The sequence below is a fragment of the Pan paniscus genome, chromosome 4 (genome assembly GCF_029289425.2).
Source record: "Pan paniscus chromosome 4, NHGRI_mPanPan1-v2.0_pri, whole genome shotgun sequence".
NCBI lineage: Eukaryota > Metazoa > Chordata > Mammalia > Primates > Hominidae > Pan > Pan paniscus.
In genome coordinates, this window is record NC_073253.2 from 138,578,108 (window position 1) to 138,602,856 (window position 24,749).

Here is a 24,749-nt window from a genome sequence, read left to right on the forward strand (position 1 = left end):
AGAGCGAGACTCCATCTCGAAAAACAAACAAACAAACAAACAAACAAACTATTGCTGCAGTCATTCAGATGGAAATGGGGAAAGAATAATATTAATAACTGATTTCAAAAAGGACTTGAAGATGTGAATCATCTATTTTGCTGAAGAAATCTTAACTTTTTGAAATTACTTTTTATTGCTGTTGTCATACTCTTAGGTGCCAAACTGCGGTAAATTTTTTATCAGTGAAGTGGAAGCATGTGTTTTGTTGTTTTGGGAATTTTTATCAAGTATCTTCAGAGAAGATTATTTCCTGCTTTATCTTCAAAAACTGGAAAGGAAGGGTCAAAGAAAAGACAGTAGCTGGCCGGTCGTGGTGGCTCATGCCTGTAATCCCAACACTTTGGGAGGCTGAGGCGGGCAGATCACCTGAGGTTGGGAGTTCGAGACCAGCCTGACCAACATGGAGAAATGCCATCTCTACTAAAAATACAAAAATTAGCCGGGCATGGTGGCACATGCCTGTAATCCCAGCTACTCAGGAGGCTGAGGCAGGAGAATCGCTTGAACCTGGGAGGTGGAAGTTGCAGTGAGCTGAGATCATGCCATTGCACTCCAGCCTGGGCAACAAGCGAAACTCTGTCTCAAAAAAAAAAGAAAAGACAGTAGCTTATGTTCATGTCAAGCACCTCTCATCACAGTCTAGTTCCAAGGAAAAATTCCAGCGTTTTCTACATTGGGTGCTGTGTCATCTGAAATCGGCACATTCCATGGAGGAAGGAGTCCTGCTTTGTTGCATGTATCCTAGGGTTTAATGTTGGTAAATGAGTCACTCTAGCATTTGCAGAAGGCTCCCTGAGACTCCTGCAGCAGTCGACCAAGCCCAAGGACATAATTGAATCTGGAGAGTCCTGGGGCCTTGTTTTGATAAAGACTTGAAATACACATAGGAAGAAAGGCATAAAAATAAATGTTCACTTGTCTCTGCTGTGAAAAAAAAAAAAAAGAATTAAGAGTACAGAGAGCAATAGAAAGAGGGAGATCTTTTAAATTACATTGGAAGCAGTAAGTTTTCTTAGCCTGAGGAGGAACTCTGTCCCTGTCCCTGCCTCCCAAAAGGGAGCAAAAGGGTATAAATAGTTTATAAGAAGCATCCACTTGAAAGTTTAATTTTTCTCACAGTGCGAAAAAGAATAAAATAATACCAGAAAAGGTTATTATGATTTCTGAAATGTAGCATAAAGCCAAAACCTGAAAAGAAGAAGAAACACTGAATTAGACAAGGGTATGCAATAGAGAACACGAGGGGTTCACACCTTCTTGACACTGCAGGGAGTAGCTGAAATGACTGGTTGATGCTATTTGTGGGTCTTGGTTTGAATAGGAGGCAATTTGATTCTCTCCCTACTAGCATCAAGAAATCACATCATACACAGTACAGTGGTACATGCCGAGGCCCTTCCAGTTGTAGGCTGGCCCCATTTTTCATTCATGTGGGAAAGGAAAACTGAATAAACTCAATACAGCTATGATCCCCACACTGAGGAAAACTCTCTGTAACCATAAAGCCCAAACCATTTTTTTTCCTAGCTCATGTTTTTACATCTAATCCGTAGTCTACTCTAAGATTATTGTTGTAAATTCATCTGCTCTAAGATTACTGCTGTAAATTCATTTAGAATTATATAGCTAGATAGAATGAAAAGGTAATTTGTCAAATGAAGCTAAATTGGAAGATACTTTTACATTATAAAAACTATAACTATTTAGACAATTTAGAAAACAGCAAAAAGTTTAAATTAGAAAATAAAGTCGCCATTCTTTTGACAGAAAACCAGCAAACACTTCCATATATAGCCTGCATCTTTTAAAAAAACTGCATCTATTTATTTTGGGGATAACAATATAAATGGCTAATTTGCACCTTGCTTTTTATGTGTGGTACTATTCATCTGTATACTTCACATTTTGATAAAACTCCTATGTCAATAGATATTTTACATGATTCTTTAGTAGTTGTAAAGTATTTGGCTGTAACTTCCATTCTCCCATTATTGGTCATTCTTTGGTTTTTCACTATTAGAAATACCACTGTACACACCTTTGCAAATGTCTGATTATTTCCCTAAGTTAAATTCCTAGAAGGGACTGGAAAGCCAATGGACAACTTTAGAGTTTATCACATGGATCCTTAAACTGCCTCTCCTTACCTGCTCCAGGAAAAGTAGGCAAAACATGGGCACATGTATTTCCCCATATTCGCTTCTAACAGAAAACAAATCTGGTGAACTGGCTATTGATAAAATTTGCCTATTTCTCTGTTGGGGTGTTTGTCTTCTCTTGATTAGTAAGAATGTTTTGGATGTTAAGTACTTAAACACTTAGTCCATTGAGGACATATCTATAAAGCTCTCATTTTGAATCAAAATTTCAAATATTTCAAGTATGATGATATAATCTGTGATGTTCAGAGCCCTGGCTGTTGTTCACATGATAATTCCTTTAGCCATATCTCTGTTTGAAGTGTATGTGAGCTTGAAAATAAAATGACCAGTCAAATGTAGTTCTGGTTAAAGATGGTATATTTAACACATGCTTTTATTTCAGCTCCCTCTCAAACCCAGTATATGTTTTTAAAAGCATACACCTCTAAGAATAAAGAGAAGAGACAATACCAGCAACAGTTCACAAGACAGAAAGCAGATGGACAAGGATTGTTGGCTTCCTAAGATATGTTAAGTCACCAGTGGGGAAAGCTAAGAAGCAACCTAATTATTATGAAAAAAAATTCTGAAAGGCTCAAAAACTGGGGGTAAAGGTAGGGGTTCAAAATCAGGAAGACTGGTTCAAAGTCTGTTTAAGAACATTTACAGGTTTCTTTTTATAGAAATGGTAGGTCAGACTATGAGTGCCAACCTGCCTGCCAAAAACCAAAGTGCTAGATAAAAAATATTTTTAAAAAATATCCAGGCCAGGCACGGTAGCTCATGCCTGTAATCCCAGCACTTTGGGAGGCTAAAGCAGGCAGATCACTTGACGTGAGGAGTTCGAGTCCAGCCTGGTCAACATGGCGAAACCCTGTTTCTATTAAATACAAAAATTAGCTGGGTATGGTGGCATACCTGTAATCCTAGCTACTCGGGTTGCTGAGACAGGGAAAAGCTTGAACCCAGGAGGTGGAGGCTGCAGTGAGCCAAGACTGTGCCGCTGCACTCCAGCCTGGGTGACAGAGTGAGACCCTGTCTCAAAAAATACATACATACATATACATATATGTATATACACACACGCACATGTGCGCGTGCACACACATATATATCTCCTTAAAAGCACCATCAAGCTGACAAAATGATAAAGAATTAGCCTAAATCTAAAGGAAAGCATCCCAAGTTACTTGGGAATGCTCAGAGAATAACAGATTTAGGCAAATTTGGATTTCAACTAAAAGGACAGAAAACTAGAAAAATGGACAAAAAAACTTATACTTTACAGTACAGGAACTCCAAATGGCCAATAAACATATGAAAAGTTACTCAGCTTAATTAGTAATCAGGGAAATGCAAATTAAAATGACAATAAAATAACTTACATACCCATCAGACTGACAAAAATTAAACATTTGACAATAAGATGTGTCCTGAGTTTAAGGATGTAATCATTTTGGAAGACAGTTTGGTATTATCCAGTAAAGTCAAAGACAAGAATGTCCTATGATGTAGCAACTCCATCAATAGACATGTATTCAAAAAGAAATTTATACTTGTAAATAAATTAATGTGCATATACAGTAAAATGTGTAAGAATGTTGGCAGCAGCATTTTTTTGGTTAAATAAAAACTACAAACTAGTCAAATGTTCGTAATAGTGGAATGATTTATAAACATCCATATATCTTATCTCTGAGCATATAATTCTACACAGCAATGAATAACGACAGCTGTATACTACAACATGAATGAATCATACAATGTTGAATGAAAAAAGCAAGATGCAAAATGACATATATAATATTCTATTCACATAAAATTCATATACATATGATATTCTATTAACATGGAATTCAAAATATACAAACTGAGTTATATTGTTTAAGAATGTTTATATAGGTAGTAAGAAAAACAAGAAAATAACGATCACATTTGTCAGGGCAGTGGTTACCTCTGGGGAGGAGGAACAAAATAGGATTTGTAAACTTATATGGTCATACTGGAGGCCTCCAAGGTATTGGCAATATTCTATTTCTTGCCCTGGTTGGTAATTACACACTGCTAGCTTTATTATTATTATTTTTCATTAAATTGTATGTATGGTCATGCACGACATAAAATTCAGTCAATGATGGACAGCATTTATAGCGATGGTCCCATAAAATTATAATGGAGCTGAAAAAGTCCTATCACTTAGCTGCAGCTGTGCATTGTAATACAACACCATGCTTATGTTTGTGGTGATGCTGGTATAAACAAACCTACCGTGCTACCAGTTATAGAAAAGTACAGCAAATACAACTGTGTACAGTACATAATACTCGATAATGATAATAAATGACTATGTTGGTGGTTTATGTATTTACTGTATTATACTTTTTTCATTATTTTAGAGTGTACTTCTTGTCCTTTTTTTTTTTGTTAACTGTCAAACACTCTCAGCCAGGTCTTTCAGTAGGTATATCAGAAAAAGGCATTGTTATCACAGAACACGACAGCTCTGTTTGTTATTGCCCCTGAAGGCCTTCCAGTGGGATAACATGTGAAGGCTGAACACTGATGACACTGACCTTGTATAGGCCTAGGTTAATGTGTGTGTTTGTGTATTAGTTTTTAGTAACAGTTTTAAAAATAAAAACATCTTAAAAATGGAAAAAAGCTTACAGAAGAAGGACATAAAATTTTCTTTACAGCTGTACAATGTGTGTGTTTTAAGCTAAGTGTTACTAAAAAGGAGTCAAAATGTTAAAAAAATTAAAAGTTTACAAAGTAAAAAAGTTACAGTAGGCTAAGGTTAATTTATTATTGAAGAAAATTTTTCTATAAATTTAGTGTAGCCTAAGTCTACAGAGTTTACACTACAGTAGACTTCATATAATAAATGTCCTAGGCCTTCACATTCACGCACTACTCAATGACTCACAGCAACTTCCAATCCTGGAAGCCCTATTCACAGTAAGTACCTATACAGGTGTACTATTTTTTTCCTCTTTTATATTGTATTTTTATTGTACCTTTTCTATGTTTAGATACATAAATACTTACCGATGTATTAGAGGTGCCTACAGTGTTCAGTACAGTAACATGCTGTAAGTTTGTGGCCTGGAAGCAACAGCTATACCATATAGTCCAGGTGTACTGTAGGACATACCATTCAGATTTGTGTAAGTTCACTCTATGATGTCTGCACAATGATGACATCGCCTAATGATGCATTTCTCAGAACCTATCTCTGTTGTTAAGCAATACATGACTGCATATTTGCTTTGTTCATTCTCATGTACATATGCTTGTTTCACAGTAAAAAAAAAAAAGTAACTCAAAATAAAAAATTGAAAAAGAAACAGATAGCATGACCTCCCCTACTCCAGTCTTTGATGATTTCTTACCTTTTGTTGTCTACATTTTCTCTTTCTAGAACTCCTAAGCTGGTTCTCTAATTCTCTTATCTTCTCCCCTATTTTACATTGCTGTCTTTTTGCTCTTATTTCTGGGATATTTTCTTAGTTTTATCTTTCAATCCTTCAACTGAGCTTTTCGTTTATGTTATCATCCTTTTAATTTCCAAGAGTTTAGTTTTATTCTCTGAATGTTCCCTTTTTCAAAATCCTTTAATTTGATAAATGCATTATTTTTCTTATTTCTGAGGATATAAGTAATAGGTTTGAGGGAAGTTTCCTTATCCAAGATGACTGCTCTGTTGTTTGTTCTGATCTCTGTCCTGAAGCTAGAAGCTCTCCCCTTCCTTTCACCCTATCCTTCTCCTCCTTCCTTCTAGGCTGAGGGTTGGTGGGGCTCCGGACTAAAGGATTCCAGACACAGCTGAGAGTAGAAATATCTTAAAAACAAAAGGAAGTTTAAGTGAGCCATTACATACCAAATTATTAATGGCATTCATTCAGCTGAAGAACACAGAAAAAAAAAAGAATGAAGAAAAATTAACAGAACTTCATGGACCTGAGAGACAGTATCAAATGGCCTTACATATGAATGGAGTCCCAGAAGGAGAAGACAATGAAAATTCAAGAGAAAGATAATGAAGACATAATGACTAGAATTAGTTAATTTAGCATGGTCACAGGACACAATATTTTTAAAACATTCTATATATGCGACAAAAATTGGAACATAAAATTTATATTAATATAATGTAATAACTAGCAAAACACATATACACAATAGATATGGGGCAAAAGATGTGCAAGAGCTTTACAGGAAAAATGAGAAAATATTGCTGAAAGGAACTAAAGATCTGAAAATATTGTTGAAATAAACTAAATATCTGACTAAATGGAGAGATATACAGTGTTCCTGGATATACAGTGTTCCTATATTGAGATTGAGACTCAATATAGACTCAATCCCCAAATTGAAGTCTCTTATACCCAAACCGATTTAATTTCAATGCAATACCAATCATAATCCCAGCAGGCTTTTTTGGTGTGTGTATAGAAATTGACAGGCTGACTCTAAAATTTATAGGGAATACAAAGGACCTGGAAGAACCTTAACTTTGGCCCTGCCTTCTGGGGAAGGGTTAGTTATCTCTTTAAAGATGATTTTTTTTTTTTTTTTTTTTGAGACAGAGTCTCGCTCTGTCGCCCAGGCTGGAGTCCAATGGCACAATCTTGGCTCACTGCAACCTCCGCCTCCTGGGTTCAAGAGATTCCCCTGCCTCAGCCTCCCGAGTAGCTGGGATTACAGGTGTGCGCCACCACGCCCAGCTATTTTTTGTATTTTTAGTAGAGACAGGGTTTCACCATGTTGGCCAGGCTGGTCTTGAACTCCTGACCTCGTGATCCGCCCGGCTTGGCCTCCCAAAGTGCTGGGGTTACAGACATGGGCCACCACACCCGGCCAAAAGACGATATTTTTAAAAACACATCAATTGATTTACCAAATATATATTTTTAAACTTTTAGGCTTGGGGATACATGTGAGGGTTCGTTAAATAGGTAAACACATGTCACGGGGGCTTGTTGTACATATTATTTCATCACCCAGATATTAGGCCCAGCACCCAATAGTTGTATCTTTTCTGCTCCTCTCCCTCCTCCCACCCTCAGTACCAGGAATTAAATATGAATAATGAAGGTAGCTCAGCCAATAAAACTGAATCAGTTCTTCAGTCTGTGGGCAAACACAAAATTCTTCTTTCAGAGGTTTGATAAGCTGTTGTAGTTTCGAAATGATCCAAATAATAACTTACATGACTTGATTTATTAAGAAGCCTGAAATATATTAAACAAATCACAGCTCCAAAGAATGAACAATAGGATAATGGAATGTTAAAGGAAAACAAACCAATTTAAAGGAAATTTCCATCTGCAAAAGGCTTAGTAGGATCTGCTAACTCAGAATCAGGAGTGTTCTTTAATTTATGAGGTTCTCATTTCAGTACTTTAAAAAATTAACGGTAAATGGCCCCATGGCTTATAGCAAAAGGAGACGTTCTATTTAAGCAAAGTTATTAGAACAATGGTGATTGTGAGAAGAGCTGAAAACAAAAGTCAGTCACTCAGCAACTAGAATGCCAGAAAGAAAAAAGAAAAGACAAAAATAGAAATACATCTACCACTGGTCCTTTCAGGACATCTGGATACATGGCTCATAACTACCCCAAGTAACATCCCTTTCAAACACAAGAAGAGAAGTCTTCTAACTGCCAAAATTGTTCTAACAGAACATGTGTATCATATCCTAATTAGTATTAGCATATTTTTTGACCACTAGAAAGTTGAAAGTGAAATGACGTTATTTAATATAAACCTGTTCTTAAATAATACTTCTCCTAAGAATATTTTTTAGTTATTAAAATAGAATTTTGGGGAAAGAAAAGACCCACTTCAAATACTCTGTGGTCAAATATAAAATTATAATTTACAACAGATAATATATTCAAATGCCCTCAAATTTTATTATGAATTGAACTGAAATATTAGTACTATGGGCTTAACATCAATAATTTTACAGCAAAGAAAATACAGAGAGGGAGGAGGGGCAAAATGAATGTCTTTTTATCACATGTCCTGACTCACTTCTACTGGTGCTTGTCCAGGATGATGCAATTATTGAATCATAAGCTGTTCCACTGATGCCATGTTCAAAATGACAAGTCTCAGTCTCTCAGACTTTCAACAAGAATCTACGACAGCCACAGTCAAAACAGTATGAATAACAAAAAGGTGCCATGCAGGTGTTTCATAGAAAAAAAAACAACAAGAAACTATTACATTTTAAGAATTAGAATTTCTTTCCTTCTGGTTACTTCGTTTAGTCTGTTCATTTTTTATGATCATACTATAATGACGGAGGCTAACTCTTGCTTAGTACGTGGCAGGCACTATGCCAAATCATCTACAGGAATTATCTTGGTTATTTTAATCTTGGCAACATCTCTGAGAATGGGTTCTATTAATATCCCCACTTAAGGGATAAGGAAACTGAGGCTTAGAAGGTCTACTGTCCAAGGTCACCAAGGTGGTGGCTCCGTGAGAACTGGAATCTAGATTCTCAGACCTCCAGGGGAGGAGTTTACTCACTGCATTCTGTTGTTGCTCTCCATATTGATGACATATCAATGACATTTATTATGGAAAAACATTTGCTGAATCAATTTAAGAGAAGTTGGAAATGTCAGTAAAAACCTTCATAGCGGTATGAGAATATGTTTCCAAAAACCAGGAGAAGGAGATGCCCCAAAATGTTTTAAGATGGAATCAGAAAGTCCTGAGCAAGGATGCATCGAAAAATGATCGAGTTCCTAGCCAGGAGCCAGGAAATGTGCTTTGTAATTGGAATTATAACTGCCCTGAGTAAAACAGATTGTGTTTTCATGAAGCTTCAACAGCTCATTGTAGGAGACATACAAGGAAAAGGCCAGTTAAAATACACTGTGATTCATGCTGCCATGTGAGAATATCAAAGGACCTTTAGACATAGAGAGGTGTCAGAGAAGTCTTCTGATTTGCTACGAGCTGGAAAGGTAAGTAGAGAGGGAAGTCGAGGAAGAGAAGACAGTCATGTGTGAAGTTTCCTGGCACCCAGAGTATAGCTCTTTTAGGGGAACCCAAAGACAACAGAAGATGACAAAAAAATATACTAAATAACACTAGAAAACACTGTCCAACCAAGGTTCTAAGTGATCTGAAAGTCACAGGTTAAATTTCATAAGGACAAATATAAGATAGCATCTAGGGAAGGGAAAGTGACAAGCACAATGGTCATACTGCCTTTTCATATTTAGAATGGCACAGTATTCTAGGGCAATGCAGAGCCCAGAACTAGGAAATGGGCAACTGCTGGGATTCCAGATATCTTTCTATCACCAACTCACAGGGTGACCATCAACAGCTCTTTCAGCTTCCCTGGGTTTTGGCTCCCTCTTTGGTAACTCATGGATAAAGCTAATTGTCTAGCAGGAGGCAGGTTGCTTGACCTGATAGTCTTCTCGGGACTTTCTAAAATCAATGACTCTCTAACTCAGATACGTGATGGCAAACAACCAGGGATGAACAACAATACTATCTTAATGAGAACCACTAATAGAAATTAACACTATGTGTGAGGTAGGTACTATTATTATCCCCATTATATAGACAAAGAAAAATGCAAACTCAGAGAAGTTAAATTATCTGCACAATTTCATATAACTAGCCATTAGTGGAGTCAGAGTTCTCTTTCAGGCATCCCAGCTACAGAGTCCATATCCCTAACCATCAGAATATGCCATATGCTTCCTCTTTCTTACAAGTTGCAATATTCCCAGTATTGTTACTCTGTGTGTATTTATGATATGTAACTTTTTAATCTTCATAATATTCTTGGAAGGTGTTATTCCCATTCAGAGATGAAATCAAAACCTTGAGAGTTCCTACAGGGATTTAGTTGTGGCACTGGGCCTAGATTTTATCATGACCTCTATCACTATGCTCTTTCAAATACAGCAAATTATAGAGATTAAATAAACCAGCATCATAGAGAAATGAACTGCAAATCTCATTCACTCAATTTTTTGTCATCAATTAATTTATAAAAAGAATATTAGTATTAACAAAAGATATTTTACTTTTATAAATCAGTCACTGTCAGCTATTTTTTTTTCTAAATTGTAGAATTTTACTAATTATGTTCCTTTTGGACTGTATAAGATGTAGCACCTTTAAGTTATTTAACTATGACATAGTGCTTAGAATTTAAACATTTTTAAACATTATATTTTGCTATGGCTCATTTGGAAAATCTAAGCTTTAAGAAGACTAAGACAAATTAGGTAAGAGAGAAAAAGTAGACTCCCAACAATTTTTCATACCCATATCGTACAAAAGTTTGCTTTTCTAATATTATAAAGCCAATTCTTAAATTTTATTTCAGCATGTCCTGATAGCACACAGGTGAAACCAAACAACCACCACATCAAAATAATAGCAAAGACAACAACTAATACTAATTAGTTATTATGGTCTAAGTACTTTATTAATTCTAATTCTTACAAAAACCTTATGCATTATTACTAGCCCCATTTTATGAATGAAGACATTTAAGCTCAGAAAGGGTTGCTAACTTTCCCAAAGAAAGTCACACAACTAGAAAATAGCCATACGGCAGGTCTTTGAATAATGTTTTGTTCAACATTGTTTTAACGTAGATGAGAAAAAAAAAATGATGTTGACTGGGCGCAGTAGCTCACGCCTGTAATCCCATCACTTTGGGAGGCCAAGGCGGGTGGATCACCTGAGGTCAGGAGTTCCAGACCAGCTTGGCCAACATGGTGAAACCTTGTCTCTACTAAAAATACAAAAATTAGCCAGGTGTGGTGGCGGGTGCCTGTAATCCCAGCTACTTGGGAGGCTGAGGCAGGAGAAACTCTTGAACCTGGGAGGTGGAGGTTGTAGTGAGCTGAGATCACACCACTGCACTGCAATCCAGCCTGGGCGACAGAGTGAGACTCCATGCCCCACCCCCACCCCCCACAAAAAAAAGAAAAAAAACTGATGCCTGCCCAGCTCTGTCCAGGGCCACTGTCTTGTGTAGAGTTGGCTCGTTCTTCCCATGTCTGTGTAGTTTTTCTCCAGGTACTTCGCCTTCCTCCCACATCCCGAAGCTGTGTGTGATACAGTAACTGGCATGTCTGAAGGGTCCCAGTTTGAGTGTGAGTGTGCATGTGAGTGCACCCTACAATGGGGTGGCGTCCTGTCTATAGGGTCAGTTGCTCTGAGCTATGAGTATAAGCTGCAGGCCCCCTGGACCCTGAACTGGAATGAACACATTGGAAAATGAATGAATACAAATTATTATTATTGTTTTTTGAGACAGAGTCTAGCTCTGTCACCAGGCCGGAGTGCAGGGGCACAATCTCGGCTTACTGCAACCTCCATCTCCCAGGTTCAAGCGATTCTCCTGCCTCAGCCTCCCAAATAGCTGGGATTACAGGTGTGTGCCACCACACCCAGCTAATTTTTGTATTTTTAGTAGAGATGGGGATTCCCCATGTTGGTCAGGCTGGTGTCGAACTCCTGACCTCCAGTGACCCGCCTGCCTTGGCCTCCCAAAGTGCCGGGATTACAGACGTGAGCCACTGTGCCTGGCCTACAAATTATTATAAAATGAAAATTCATAAAGTCTGCGATAATCATTCAAATGCATGACAATAAACAGTGCAGTTTAAAAATGCTCAGCAAGCCTGCCCTAATTATTATTTCTGAGCTATGTGGTGACAGGGGGTGCTTTTTACAATTTTCACTTTGCAAATATTTATTCCTTGATTTCATCCACCATCACTATGATCACTATCACTCACTGGTTCACCAAAAATTGGGTAAATAATTATTTTTTGTTTTTATTATTCTTAAATGTATATATATAGCTCACATTTATTTCAGTGGTTAATATTATAAGTGTTTTGGGTCTTTATTTAGAAGTTTAGTGATATTTTTGTGACCAGAAATATGCCACAGGAACTTAACTCTTGTTTATATCAATTAGCCTGTGGTAAAATTGGTTTCATTAGAGGTTGTTTTGCTTAAGGTCACAGTTTCCAAGAACCTACTGATGATGTTAAGTGAGAGCTTACTGTATGTGGATCCCAAATAAGTAGACCATTCCAGATGGCAGGCTCTTCACCATTATGCTAAACATACAATGTTATGACTTTCATAAACAGCAGATTATTATGAGGCATACACTGCATGCTGTCAGAATCCTAAATCTAGGTTATCAAAGTAAGTTACTGACAAGTTAGAGATAATCAGCAAGCAATTGAGATGATATCTACTTGCTCAAGCGAGATATCTGCTGTGGTCAACCAAGGGGCTGTGTCAGGGTCATTGTGCCTCTTCTTCTCCTCCTTCGTAACAGGCTTAGAATTCCATGGTATCTGCCACTTAACATACAGCACAATCTCCTAATCTGTTCTAGCCTAGGTCCTAGGATCTCAAACCTTCAGTCCATACAGAGTGGTCTCCAGAAGAGGAGATGTAACAGAAGAGGAAAACAGATTTCTATCTAGCCTTTTAACAAAGTCAGTATCAGTTTGGCCTGAACATAGTTTATGATTTTTCCATTTATCATTGATACTTTATTTTGACAAAGGTATAGGGGCCTTGAAAATATATAGGAAATTAGACTTTTGTGTTACTGTAAAATTTATAAATCTAACAAATCAAAATTTCCCAAATTTGGTTGATGTCGTGATTACAAGGAGATCGCCACCAAAATAATGTTTATATCCTAGTTGTGGCTAAAATGAAATATTCCTAAAATATGTTAACAAAGTATAGCAGCAAAATTGAAACAACTGTAAACTTCAAAAACTTAACACAACTATACTTTAAATGTCTTTTTACACATTAGCTGTCTTAAAAACTAAAAACATAGCATGCCATTGTTCAATTTAGGATATTTTCTTTATGAGCAGAAAACAAGAGAATCACAAAATCAAATAAGATTCTTTTATAATTTAAGATTGCTTGGCAGAAACAGTGAATGGTATAAGGCTAATGAAAATCGACTTCTGATGCTACCAAAGCAGCAACATGTGTGCTCAGTGCTTTCTGATTTACAACACAGGCTTTAGTACACAGCACTGTAAAGGAAATCCCTTTTCAGAGAGGGTGAAGCTCTTTTTAATGAGCACTTTCCTCCCTGCCTCTCTCTCTTTTCTAGAATGTTTATACAGTACAAGAAATGTATATTTGACATAGAAAATGTCAAATGTTCAAATATTCAAAATTCTTTTGCAATTATTGCAGTTTATTCAAATTGTCTTACCAAACTAAAAAGTAGAGACTAAATTTCAAAATCTTCTCATCTGTTACAAAAGGGAAGAATATAGTCTGTAACATTTTTATAAGTTGCAGTCATTAATATTTGTAAGAACTGAAATTGGCATTTCCTCCTCCTATTTGAAACACACACAGACACACACACACACACACACACGAATAAAAAGAAAAACTTGCACTTGAAAACAGACTTTAACCCAGTGCTGCTATTTCTAGGCCTCAACTCTAATGTTAGTTATTTTTTTACAGAGCATCACACTAGTAAAGAATTAAAGGCCCCCTTCCTCTGTAAATCCCACTTAAAGTACATGTTATTTCTAATGTCTATTCAAAGGGATAGAGAGTGACTTTCTGGGAAATCCATTTTACTATTATAGAACTGGAGATTGCCAAGGGCTAACTTAAGTGTTAATTTTTGCTACACAAGAATTTCGGCCTGAAAAACCTACTTCCTTCCCCAGTAAAGACTATAAAATCACATTTTCGTTGTAGAAATTTAGATCAAACACCAAGGGATAAGTATCATTTGTGTGAAATGACATTGATGTTTTCAGGCAGGTAACAGCTCTACCAAAATATATGCTGCTAAAATGCAGCTTTTATGCAACCTTCAAAAACCAATAGCTTTGTTTTGTAGAGGATAAAGTCTAAATTTCTTCAGTTAGCAAATACAGCTCTCCACATTCTGTGCCCAGTCTGCCTTTCCAAAATGGGCTCTCACTTTTTTAAGTACACATTCCAGTGTCAGCTTTCAATCTCTGTTCCCCAGTGAGGCCATCTGAGTTTGTTCATTTGGTGTCTTTTTGGTTTGAGGACTACACCCTCAAAATACAGGCAGCTTGACAGAGTAAACCTGCCTATGATTCTTCAGTATTCATCTCAGCTCTCTGGGCCTCCAAGGTTTCTTGAGCATTCTAGCCCACACTTGTGATGGTGGATTACCTTTGATTTTGTCTCACAGCATCAACTCGTGTTTCCGGTAGCATACTTTGGAGCTTCAATTACAAAATTTGAAATGTGACTTCAGATAAAACTACTGAAAATGCCCAATGAAACTATAAACTACAACACTCAGTGAATGGGGCAGGTTATAAGGTGTTACAATAGTACTTTAAAAAACTGATTTAATGATCAGACTAACATAGTTGATTCTAATTACTTGTAGATTCCACATCTGCAAGTTTACACATTTGCTACATTTTATTTGTAACCCCCAAATCCACACTTGATTTCCTATCGACTCGTGGATAAGCACAGAATAGCAAAAAATTTGAGTCGACTGATATGCATGTTCCCAGCTGAAGTCAAACGAAGTGACACGCCACCTTCTTGTTTTAGCTCTCAAACTGTAAACAAGTGTCCTTTTCATGGTAAATTTAGTGGCACATTTTTTGAGTTTTGTGCTTTTTGTTGAGAATTTTGCTGTTTAAAATGGCCTCTGTGCATAGTCCTGAAGTACTACCTAGAGCTCCCATGTACGAGAAGACTATGATGTACCTTACGAAGAAAGTACATGTATCATAAGTTTTGATCAGACATGATTTATAGTGCTGTTAGCCATGAGTTCAATGTTAATGAATCAACAATATATATTAAGTATGGTATCTTTAAATAGAAACACACATGAAACAAGGGCACAACTTAAAATTTTCCCATAAATATAGAAAGAGAATAGGTCTTACTGTATTTGTAAATATTTTTCCCTACAAATGCTCCTTGTATTATTGACAAAGAAAAACATCTGAATAATTTTTCTCTCCATGCATGCCAACCTGGTGAAATTTTATACAAATTCTTAATTATTGTTGCATTACATGTGGTAAAACTGAAGTGGAGGGAGGATCAGAGAGAGAAGCCTCTTCTACAGATTTCTCTCTTCTTAGTCCTCCAAGTTCCTGAGAAAGGATGAGGGGGGTCAAAGATGATCCTACTGTCTTTTTGTGGCGATTGTTAAACAGTGGTAGTATATTCTTTCTTAGTTGCTTTGCTTTACCAAAACGCAGGTTTCCCCAAGGATATCATTTTCCTTACAACACTATCTGATGATGGCTGTTCCTTCTCTAACTGCTTCTACCTGAGAGATTCAAGGTTAAGAAGGGTTAGCATCCCCTTCTTCACTGGACAATTGCCTACTCTCTTCATGATGACTCATCATTTCATGTTTGAGATCTATGAGTGGAACAGGCTCATATTTCTATCCCCTAATCCTTCTTACTAATTTATCTTCTTAGAAGACTTTACCCCTTCTGTTTTGGAATCTGGCTCTCTTCCTCTCCAACTCTGCCATGCATCAGTATCCACTGTTATCAGATAGTGGACTCTATCCACACCCAGGCCTTGGTTTTTTGCTTCAGTTATAGTGGTTTAAAACACAGTATTTCCTAAAACAAACTCTTCTTCTAGGTTTTAACCTGCTGCTTTCCTGCAGCTTTCATAGCCTTGTTTCCTAGTCTTGAAACTTACCCTCTTCCTGTTCTCTTTCTCATTTCTTCATACATCTAACAAATATTTTGAGAGCTTATCATATACTAGGCACTGGGGTATACCACAGTGAAAAACACAAACATGAACCTTTGCTCTCCCAAAACTTTTAGACTAGCAGGAGCTGTAGAGACAAGTACACAGTAGTTGTAATACAAGGAGGCAAATGCTAGGATAGGGGACACACCTGGTGCGGTGATGGTACTGAAGAGGGATATCTAACCCAAACGTGGGAGATCAAGAATGGGCCTGCATGACAATGTGATATTCAGCTGGATTTTGGAGGAAGAGGAGAAGTGAAAAGGAAATGAAGGTTAGACGTGAGGTGAAGTATAGGGAACAGCATTATGCAAAGACACAGAGCCAAGAAAGAGGGAAGTAAAGGCAGTTTAGAAAGGTTATACAATAAAAAGCTCACCAAATCATAAAAGACCCTGTAAGCCATGGTAAACCCTTAGACTGTACTCAGGACAGTGAGAACCCTAGGGTGTTCTAAAGAGGGGACTAATCTGATCACATGTTTATGTTTGAAAGCTCTAGCTGCAGTATAGAATATAGATTGAAGATGACAAGGGAGCCAGTCAAGATGATGATGCAGTCATCCAGCTACAAAATTATGGTAGCCTGGCTTAAGGTAGGAGCAGTTAAGAATATAAGTAGAAGGGTTTGCAAGGTATTTATTTAGTCCAATCTATGAGGCCTAATGACTGAAATTATATGCACAGAGAGGGGAAAAGGGTAGTTAGGGATTATGTCCAGATTTCTGCTTTGGGGTTGATAGCACCATATATTTCCTGAGATAGGGACTACAGGAGAAAGAGGAAGCAGGCCTTAGAATAAGTCAATGAATTATTCTGGACATGTTGTGTTTGAGAGACCTATAACTCATCCAAGAAAAGATACCCAGTTAGATAGTTGGAAATATGGGTCAGGAGGCAAAGAGATACATCTGAGCTGGAGATACAGTAGATATGGCTGTCCTTTGCATAAGGACAAATGGTAACTGAAGCAACAGAAAAGGATGGGATCACTTAGAGAAGGAGAAAATGAGAAGAGGGCCTAGCACAAAGCTCTGAGAAACTCTGAAAGAAGAACTTGCCAAGAGGCTAGAGAAGTAGAAGGAGGAAAACTAGAAACAGAATTGTGTCACAGAAACCACTGGCAGATGCCTTTACAAACAGGATCCTGGTGTCTAGCACAGGGCTGGTGCCAACAGTAGGTTACTGGAAAGTGCCCACTGAATTTAAGGACAAGCAGGTCACTGATAACCTTGGAAAGGTCAATGTCAATGGAGTGGAAGCAGAAAACCAGTGATTCTGTAAGGTCAATGAATTGCCTCATACTTTCCAAATGACTCCCACATCTATCCTTTTATTTCCTTCCCCACTGCTACCACTCCAGTTAATGCTTTTACTACTTCTTGCCAGACCTTTAGTAATGACTCATATCACTGCCTTCGTATGTAGTCTCTCTTCGAGAACTGTCTCCCCAAACAAAACAAAGCAACATACAGCTCATCCTATGTACAACTGCCAGAGTAATATTTCTAAGGTACAGCTTAGAACAAGTCAATCCTGGCTTAAAAACATAATGGTTCTCTACTGCCTTCAGAGTAAAACCCAAACCTCTTAGCATGATGTTCAAAGCCTTCCATTATTTGGTCCCAATCTAACTGTCCAGCCATATCGCCCACATTCCAAACACCTATCTTTATAAAAAATGCTGACTTTAAAAAAATTAAAGCCATTCAAAGAGTCAGGATTATAGACATACAGACAAGAATAATTTTCCTCTTTTGTTGAGGAAAAAAAGATGTGTCCAGGCTCTCTTCATTTATTCACCAAAGTGAACAAACAGCATCTGACAGAACAGAACTGTCATAAAACACAGACAATTGTCCCTTTTGTGTTGTGGCATGAAACACATGGCTTACAGAGAAAAAAAAAATGGTGTTTTAGCATTTAATAACACATTTGATCAATATTAATCTGTTACAGAAAACATTTCTACTCTATTATTAGCTAACTTATTTTATATTCTCAGCTAAGTAAAATGACAAAAAATTTATAAAGATATAACTTTCTTTATAAAGGTTCTCCCCAGCAATCCTGTAGAAGCTATCCGATGTTTCCTAATTGAAAGATGGTAGTTTTTACATACTTCACTAACCTAGCAAGCGTGATAGCTTTGCACCTATACTACAAGCTAGTTGGGAAATAATTATATAGGTAAAAAGCCATTTTAGGCTTTCAGACCAATTTTAATCCAAACAGATGAGAGAGACCTATAACAAATTTAAGAGAAGATGTTCTAAAGATGACCTAATAATAGATGAAGAGAGTTTTTTAATATAATTTTAGGGGTAGCTTAATCCCTTCACAACATTCCTAGTCATTTAACTTTTCTGGGGTGGCTTTCTAATATTTTATACAATCACACACATGCACAAACACACACATGCATGCACACACAATGCAGTATGCTGATGACAAAATATGCTTAGCAAAAACTTTGTCCTTCTATAATTTGGTCTGCTTGTCTTGGTAACTACATTGTAATATGGGGTAAGTGGTTGTAAAGTGATCCTAGGATTGATCATAAGAAGATTACTGTGTACTTTATAAATTCTATATCCCAAAGAAATAACAGCTATTAAAAGTATTCTTACTGAGATCGGTATAATGAGTTTTCATATTATGAACTGCAAGAATTGGCTATCTCAGACATATTTTCTTGGTTTATATCCTTCCCTAATTATAATTTATCATGTTCTTCAGTTAGAGAAAAACATTTTCATCCATATTACTGAACTCTCAACATATTCTACGTTTTTTTTATATGCTGGGTTTTTTACTTGCAAAATAATATTAATACAGGCATACCTCTGAGATATTTCAGGTTCGGTTCTAGACCACAATAAAGTGAATATTGCAACAAAGCAAGTCAGACGAATTTTTTGGTTTCCCACTACATATAAAAGTTATATTTATACTATACTGTAGTCTATTAAGTGTGCAATAGCATTGTGTCTTTAAAAATGTATTTACCTTAATCTTAAAATATTGCTTAAAAATGCTAACAATCATTTGAACTTTCAGTGAGTTGTAATCTTTTTCCTTGTGGAGGGTCTTGCTTCAGTGTTGATGCCTGTTGACTGATCAGAGAGGTGGTTGCTGAAGGTGGGGTGGCTGTGGCAATTTCTTAAAGTAGACAACAATGAAGTTTCACTTTTCTTTTCATAAAAGATTTCTTTGTAGCACGAGATGCTGTTTGATAGCATTTTACCCACAGTAGAAACTCTTTCAAAACTGGAATGAATCCACTCAAACCATGCTGCTGCTTTACCAATTAAGTTTATGTAATACTCTAAATCCTTTGTTGTTATTTCAACAAGGTTCACAGAATCTTCACCAGGAGTAGATTCCATCTCAAGAAAAAAAATTATTTGCTCATTTGTCCATAAGAAGCAACTCCTCATCCATTCACGTTTTCTCATGAGATTGCAGCAATTCCGTCACATTTTCGGGCTCCACTTCTAATTCTAGTTCTCTTGCTGTTTCTACCACATCTGCAGTGACTTCCTAAACTGAAGTGTTGAACCCCTCAAATTCATCTATAACTGTTGGAATCAACTTCTTTCAAACTGCTACTAATGTTGATCCTTTGACCTCCTCCTGCGCATCACAAATTCTTAATAGCATCTAGAATGGCCAATCCCTTTCAGAAGGTTTTTGATTTACTTTGCCCAGGTCCACCAGAGCAATCACTGTCTATAGCAGCTATAGCCTTACAAAATGTACTGATTTGAAACTTGAAATTACTCCTTGATTCATGGGCTACAAATGGATGATGTGTTGGCAGGCATGAGAACAACATCCATCTTGTTGTACAATTCCATTAGAGCTCTTGGGTGAGCCCAGGTGCACTGTCAATGAACAGCAATATTTTGAAAGTAATCATTATTTTCTGAGCAGTTGAACAGGTCTTTACGGTGGCCTTAAAATATTCAGTGAAGCATACTATAAACAGATGTGCTGTCATCCAGGCTTTGTTGTTTCATTTCTAGAGTACAAGCAGAGTAGATTAAGCATAAGTCTTAAGGGTCTTCGGATTTTTGGAGTGGTAAATGAGACCTGGCTTCAACTTAAAGTCACCAACTACATTAGCCCCTAACAAGAATGTCAGCCTGTCCTCTGAAGCCAGACATTGACTCCTTTCTAGCTATGAAAGTCCTAGATGGCATCTTCTTCCAACAAAAGGCTTTTTCATCTACATGGAAAATCTATTATTTAGTAATCTTAGCTAGATCTTCTACATAACTTGCTGCAGTTTCTGTATCAGCACTTGCTGCTTCACCTTACACTTTTATGTTACAGCGCTGGCTTCTTTCCCTAAACCTCATCAACCGACCTCTGCTTGCTTCCAATTTTTCTTCTGCAGCTTTCTCACCTCTCACAGCCTTCATAGAATTGAAGAGAGTTAGGCTTTGGCTTAAAGGAATGTTGTGAATGGTTTGATCTTCTGTCCAGACCACTAAAACTTTCTTCGTATCAGCAAGAAGGCTGTTTCACTTTCTGATCATTCACATGTTTGCTGGAGTAGCACTAGTTATTTCCTTCAAGAGCTTTTCCTTTGCATTCACAATTTAGCTGTTTAGTACAAGAGTCCTTGCTTTTGGCCTGTCTTGGCTTTTGATGTGCCTTCCTCACTAAGTTTAGCCACTTCTAGCTTTTTATTTAAAGTGAGAGACATGCAACTCTTTCACTTCAACACTTAGAGGCCACTGTAGGGTTATTAATTAGCTTAATTTTAATATTATTGTCTCTCAGGGATTTGAGAGTCCCAAGAAGAGGGAGACAGACAGGGAATGGCCAGTTGGAAGAGCAGTCAGATCATGCGCAATATTTATCAATTAAGTACGGTGCCTTATACAGGTGAGGTTTATGGTGCCTGAAAACAATTAAAATAGTAACATCAGGCTGGCACGGTAATCCCAGCACTTTGGGAGGCCAAGGTGAGCGGATCACCTGAGGTCAGGAGTTCGAGACCAGCCTGGCCAACATGGGGAATCCCCATCTCTACTAAAAATACAAAAATTAGCCAGGCGTGGTGGCACACGCCTGTAGGCCCGGCTACTGGGGAGGCTGAGGCAGGAGGATTGCTTGAACCTGGGAGGCAGAGGTTGCTGTGAGCCGAGATTGAACCACTGCACTCCAGCCTGGGTGACAGAGCAAAAGTCCGTCTCAAAAAAAAAAAAAATCAAAGATCACTGATCACTGGTCGTAACAGATACAAAAATGATGAAAAAGTTTGATATATTGAGAGAATTACCAAAATGTGACACAGAGACACAAAATGAGCACAAGCTGTTGGAAAAATGGCACTGACAGACTCGCTTAATATAGGGTTGCCACAAACCTTCAATTTATAAGTGAAACAAAACAAAATAAACACGCAATATTTGGGAAGTACAATAAAACAAGGTATGCCTATATCTAAATATCACAGAATACCCCTATAATGGCCACAGCTATTATGTTATCAATTGTTCTTAGAAGCAATACCAGAAACATTTGGAGGGCTTTACTAAAATTCAGATACTCAACCCCAAAATTCTAATTTAGGAAATCTGGTATACAGCCTTGGAATTTGCCAGGTGATCCTTACTTAATACTTAGCTACTTGGGCTGAGGTGGGAGGACAGTCTGAGCCCAGGAGTTCAAGAATGCAGTGAGCTAGGATCATGCCACTGTGCTCCAGCCTGGGTGACAGAGCAAGACCCTGTCTTTAAAAAATAATAAATACATAAATAAATACATTAAATAAATAAATAAATAAATAAATACATCGAATGGGGGAAAAACTCCAAAACTCTTGGTTTCTAAATATCATATAACATTTTCCCCCCAAATAGTGATGGTCAGTAAATTAAATACATTGAAAGTAGGGCAGAGAAACTCCCAAATGTGATCCTAAATAAATCAACATAAGGAGCAAGCCAATTTGAGAAATTCCGTTTAACTATAAAACCACCCTTTAAAAACTTCTCATTATCATGTTAAAGGTATTCAGATTCAATGAAACAGTACTAATAACTTCCAGGCCATTCCTAAAAGATCTTATAAGCCCTAAAAGACTTTATGAAATACTTAATAATTAGTACAGTTGTGCCTTTAATGTTTAAAAGAGGCAGAGACAAACAAGTTAAAAGGCATTTTCCTAACCCTGACTGCGAGTCACAAGCTTGATGCTGCCTGAAGCCAACTGGCATGGTGCCCATTTACAGTAAGTTGTTTACTCCCTGTCTACCAATCACACCACAGAGAAGGAATGCCTAGAGACATAGAGTGTCTTTTCAAGACAGATCAACAGAGAAAGAGGAATTTATAAGTTTATTAAATTGTTACAGATACTGTTTTTAATATTGCTCCAAAATATTCCAATCCACTTTCCATAATCTCAGCATTTTTAAACCAAATAACTAGCCCTCAATAGACAAACTTACAGTAATAGTTTATCAGTGGAATGGGTAGTATCCTCTCATCAGTTTAAATATCTTCTAAATAAAATTTTTAAAGGACACAATATCGATCTTAAAATGGATTTGAACTTAAACCAATTAGACTGAAGTTGATTTAAATTGTTTTAAATAACCAATTTTTAGCATAAAGACTGAGAGCTTAATATTAATATTAATATTAAGAAATGGAGCATCCAGAGAAATAGAAAATAGAAAAAATGAACCCTGATTATCAAGAGAAAAATGGGTGGGAAGTATCTGTCTAGTATATCAACAATTTCACTTAATTCCCAAGCCCAAATAGCAGAGCAAATCACTCCAGTAACAATATTTAATACTTTCTTTGGACCCTCAGAGCTAGTCTGGACTGTCCCTTTCCTCCACTGCCCTGTTTTTAGTACATTATGCCCAATAATTTTGGAGTTTTGGTTCCTGCAATCTTTTGATCCTATAATGATATTTCTGCTGCTGCTTCTTTTACTTTTCTGTTTCTCACAATTTGTATTTCTCAAAAAAAAATCACACGCAAATGTTGTCACATTATTAAATTACTAAATTATCCTATACTTCTTTATAAACATATACTTTTTGCTGAAAAAGCTCAGTGCTAATGATCATCAGATGTACGTTACTTTTCCTTTTAAGAGCCCAAATGAGAAAGAATATACACACAGAATACTAGGATTAGTTTACAGGTCAGAGTACACACGTTATTTCTAAGATCTTACTAGGTGCAAGATTTAAGTTAGACTTCAGTCAATAGGTAAATAAATAAAATCAAATTCTATCTTTGTCCCAATAGTTAGTACCTGGAAAGGTGCTGGATTCATGACCTTGGAAATTGTATAGTTTATAAACAGGATTTCAAAATAATGCTGAGGCAGCAGTGGTACTTCCTCACCTCTTCAGTGCTTGTATTTTAAATCCAAAGGGCTAAAAAAGCATCAACTGTAAATAGGTTGAAAGTTACATATTTATAACGTATTGCTAGTGTATTTGCCACAGGAAAGCAAGTTTGTCAACGTGGTAAATAGCTTGAAAAAAGATTATGCACAAAGAAAATTCAAATTTAGATTGATACTTTAATAATTACAGGGAAAGTTACATTTTTTAGATAAATTTCTAGCTTCCACTTTCTCTTTAAATTTTAACCAATGGGAAAAAGAAAAACAAAAAACACCACTTTGTCAATTTAACCAAACTATATATGGTATACAAAATTGAGCATCGCAACATGAGAAAGCTGAAATTGGAGAAAATCAAAAAATACACGTTTTACCTAATAAGTGAAAAATAATTCTACAAACATTTAAAAAGAATTCTGTAATCCTCAGTGTGCAGCTGCATTGGCGAAAGGCAATTTAAACCCACCTCATGAACTACAAACGGGAATGCCATGCTCCCTTTCTCTTGCTCTCCTTCAGTTTCCACACTTAAAAAATTTCCTAGAGCCACGTAGATTCCTAGATTCCACACTCACTTTTTCTTTTTTTGTTGTGCAAGGTAGTATCTCCAAAATAGAATTTCTAACACTCAATAAAAAAGAAAATTCTGTGCAAACATTTTAGTTGTCTTCACTGAAAAATACGTATCTTCATAACTGCATTGTAATTTGTCTATTTTAAGGTGGTATAGTTACTAGAAGTTGATAGGCCATTCCGAAAGTCTCCCTTCATCTTCTCTTATTACTCCTCACCTTCTCTTATATATTTTAGACTTCCAGAACTAAAACTAGTTCTTTTGGTTAATAACTAACGTAAAACCCTGAGATAACAAAAAAAGTAAGCACTTGAGTGAACGAATAAATACTAAATACTTGATCAAGCCAAACGATAGTTCTTTCATCTGAAAACAGAAAAGCTAAGATGCCTTGATCGTTAAGTTATTGTGTACTACTGAATAGGAAGTTTATGTTCTGTAAAGCGGGTAAGAATTTGGGTAGATTTCTCTTCCCATCCTTTCTTGCCAGCAGCACTTCCCGTTCACCACCCCAATAAATTAAACATTCACTATATACAGAACTCCCCACCTAAGATGTTTTTTCTTAATCATTCAGTGAGACCCATGTTAGCTCAGCAGTGGACATAAGAGGACATGAGAAAGGAAGAAAGGCTCTGGGACAACTTCTACATTAAAAGCAAGTTTTCCACAGGAGTAACGTATTTAATTCTGAAGAGGGATAGCCTTATAATGTTCATTTTGATCATGAATCATGAATATGATAGCATCCTTTGAACACTTTTGCCATTATAACCATCTAATATCTGGTACCATTAAATA

The 24,749-nt window shown here is 36.8% G+C and overlaps 1 protein-coding gene across 2 annotated transcripts in view; it reads right to left on the reverse strand.

Moving 5' to 3' along the window:
- The window catches only part of NR3C1 (nuclear receptor subfamily 3 group C member 1), a 454,994-nt gene that overhangs the window by 55,832 nt on the left and 374,413 nt on the right, over positions 1 to 24,749 (reverse strand). The gene's annotated exons all lie outside the window — the stretch shown is intronic.